Source organism: Oreochromis aureus, linkage group 6 (assembly GCF_013358895.1).
Source record: "Oreochromis aureus strain Israel breed Guangdong linkage group 6, ZZ_aureus, whole genome shotgun sequence".
NCBI lineage: Eukaryota > Metazoa > Chordata > Actinopteri > Cichliformes > Cichlidae > Oreochromis > Oreochromis aureus.
In genome coordinates this window covers 6980411-6984212 of record NC_052947.1, presented here as the reverse complement: position 1 = coordinate 6984212, position 3802 = coordinate 6980411, and positions in this window count along the sequence as shown.

Genomic DNA, 3802 nt, shown 5'->3' with positions numbered 1-3802 from the left:
TATCTTATACTATTTCTCCTAAATTCTTGTATTTTTGAGAAGTTATCATGTTTCTGGTAAGTTACAATATTTCTGCTAAGTTCTGCTATGCTATTGTATTTCTGCCAAGTATTATGTTTCCTCTGAGATATTGCAGTTCTGCTAAGTTATTACATTTTAGCAAAGTTCCTTTGCTTCTGCAAACTTTTTACAATTTCTGCAACTTTTCAGCTTTTTCAGCTATTTTCAGCAGACAGCTTCAGCATTACAGCATCCACACTGCATTTTCGCAGGAAATGCAAATTTTTCTAGTTATTCTAGTTGCCACTTTTTGTACGTTTTTTGGCACTTAACTACTTTAACAATTTTCAGCCGATTTTCACCGTTCAAATTTTAAACTATTCTGCTATTTCTGCTAATGATGGCTATGACTTTTGGTATTTTATGCTATTATACTTTTTAAAATATTAAGCTTTTTATGCTTTAATTTGTCCCATTGAAATGAATGGGAAACTTCCACAATTCTGCTAAAACTTGCTTGTTTTTGAAACTTAACTACATTCTCATACTTTCGCCTAGAACAACCATTCAAACTTTAAAATGTTCACAAATTATTGGGCTATTCATTAATGATTCAGCTTTTTCATATCTGTTACCGTTTTCATCTTATCCCTCTTTAAGTTTTGAGTTTCATTTTTGTGATTTTTCAGAAAATACATGCGTTGTTATGGTTGCTATGCACTTGGCTTCCAGTGTGCCACTGTAGGTTTCGTAGTCTTCTCTTCATGTCCGAACAACTTCTTGCTACTTGCTCAATTTTCACTCAACTTCCACAAATTATACATCAAAACGTAGGTATTTTGCTGGCTTTCAGAAAATGTCACCATCATTGTTGTGAGATTCATAGAATTTTGGCAAATCTCCTCAGACCAACACAAAGTCGGAAAACTCTCCATAGAAAGTCAATGGAGTTTTGTTCAAAATCATCGCTTGATTTCTGTAATGAGAGGCATATTCGAATCGTCATATCTCCTTAACGAAGCGAAGTTAAAACATGAGGCTTGTCCCGTATATCTTCAGACACTCCTGACACTCACAATTCAAAATTTTTTTCTCACCTATTACCGTTCTGAAATGAGTTAGACTTGTTTGAGGGTAGGAAATTAGTCCTTCGCTCAAATTTCTTCAGATTTCGAACTCTGGAAATGAACCACTTTTTCTCTCGTCATATCTTTTTTTTGGATTTCCACAAAGACCTGAAAATTTCCATGACTGTTCACCAAAGCCTGCTGTCTCTTACGGTGAAAGAATGATATCGATACTCCAAATAGATTTAGAGTTAGAAAGCGTTGTTTGAGGGCAAGTCAAGGCAGTTTTCGCTTGCCTCTACTCAGTTATGGTGCATTACAAGTCAAATATCTTTAATAATTCATATTTTAATGATAAATTGTCAACACTTTAAGATTCCCCATCTCTTCTGAACAAAAGCGTTGTAAGAATGACCGTTCTAGCCCCTACGGTTAGGAAATTATAGCCATTTGTTTGAGGGGAATCCTCACTATGAAAATAAACTGCAAAAATCCTTTCTGTCTCTATGCTGCGTGTGTAAAAGCCTGCACTTGGTGCACCAGTTTTGGCGGGAAAAAGTACACAGCCTCTCTGATTGGTGGATTCAAATTCAGCAGCTCCAGGCTGCTTGACTGACCTAGGGACATACAGGAAACACAGTATGCACAGCCACTGTTTGTTCACTTGCTGCTGCTGCTGTGTGTGTGTGTGTGTGTGTGTGTGTGTGTGTGTGTGTGTGTGTGTGTGTGTGTGTGTGTGTGTGTGTGTGTGACCCCTTTTATGGCAGCATGTCATTGTAGGATTCAAACTGATTATATTTAGACTGGTTGACTCGATTACATCCTGTGTGTGTCTCTCTCTGCATTTGTGTTTCCATTTGTGTCCATAATTGTAATTGTGTGTATCTGCTGGCTGTTATTTCTTTCTTTTCTTTTTTTTTGTCAATTTTTACCTTTCAACAAGCACATTTGAGCAACCCTTACCATCAGCATTTTTCAGCTGTCCATTTTGCTTTTCAATTTTTCTATTTAAGTTATTACTATTCTGTTAAATCATACTATTTCTGCTATTTTATAAGATTTATGCTAATTATAGTATTTCTGCTTAATAATAGTATTTCTGCTGAATTATAGGATTTCTACCAAATCATAGTATTTCTGCTACTTTTTGGTATTGGTGATAAATACAGTATTTCTGCTAAAACATAGAATTTCTGCTATTTTATAGGATTTGTGCTAAATGTAGTATTTCTGCCAAATACTATGATTTCTTCAAATCATAGTATTTCTGCTAAATTATTATGTTTCTCTTAAGTCACAATTTTTTTTTTAAGATGATGTGATGCTACTGCTCCATGTCTGAAATACATTACAGAAAGCCCATGTCTCTGTCGGTGTGAGCAAGGGATGCAGCTGCACTGACAGGGACAACTACATAACCTGATGAAGCAGACAGAAGTGACAGCTCTGATTGGTGGATTCAAATTGAGCAGATCCAGGCTTTTTGACTCTCATAGATACAGCTGAAAATATAAAGCTGAAAAAAAAAAAAACCCTGAAAAAGCCGATGTCAGTGTTTGAAGTTTTTAACTTCTAATAACTTTACAAGTGTGTGTGTGTGTGTGTGTGTGTGTGTGTGTGTGTGTGTGTGTGTGTGTGTGTCTTTGTCTGTGCTTGTGTGACTCAATTTTTATTCGTTGGTGACCAGCATCCATTAGTGTATTCAACTTGACCAGATTCAGACTGATTGACTGGCATAGAAACACACAGGACACGTTTGTTTGTCCCTGTGTGCCCTTGTGTGTGTATGTTTGTATGTATGCCTGTGTTTATGCTTGCATCCATGTTTTTGCACATTGTTTTCTGAATATGGGTTATTTATCACTGTGTGTGTTTGTCCCTATTTGTAAACATTGCTAGGCATCTCATTTTGCCTTAGCTTTGTGTATCTGCTGGCAGTTCCTCTGTAACATTTCTAATGTTTCTGAGAAGTTTTCACAGTTGAACAACAACTAATTTTTGAGAAACTTCAGCTTTTTGAAGCTGGCTGTTTTGCATTTCAATATTTCCGCTAAAGTATTACTTTTCTGCTAAATTATTACTTTTCTGCTAAATTATACTATTTCAGCTCCTATGTTGCATTTCTACTACGTGTTACTATTATACTACTGTATATTAAGTTATACTCTTACACCATTTCTTCCTGGTTTTTAGGTTTTGCGCTACATATTAACATTTCTGCTGTATTACAACACTTCTGCAATGTTGTACTACTTCTTCAAGTTACTATGTTTCTGCTGAGTTACAATATTTCTGTAACTAAAATAAATTTTAGCAGGCCTCAACCCACCATGCATGTTAACCAGGTAAAATAAATATTTATGTAGATATTTTGCAAATATTTATTATTCATTTTTTTAGGAGCATAGTGCTTTTTCCAAATTCAGGTGAAGGCCCTTTATGCGCTGAAAGCCCAAAGGTGATATAAGGATCAGTTTTGTTTGATACATGGACAATTCAAGTTCAGCTTTTCAATTCATTTAAGAGAGACCTTCAACTGGATGTTTTTACTTTTTGTTATTTTTAAGAGTTCAAAATGTGTCCATTACATAAATAAAATTTCATTTACTTTGTAGCATTTCATGGTTTCATAAGCAACACAGTATAGTTGTTTATACAGAGCATAAAGGTAAAAAAATGTGTGTGAAGTGTTATCTTCATTTCAGATGTCAAAAAGTATTTGTGGCTCCCAGTGT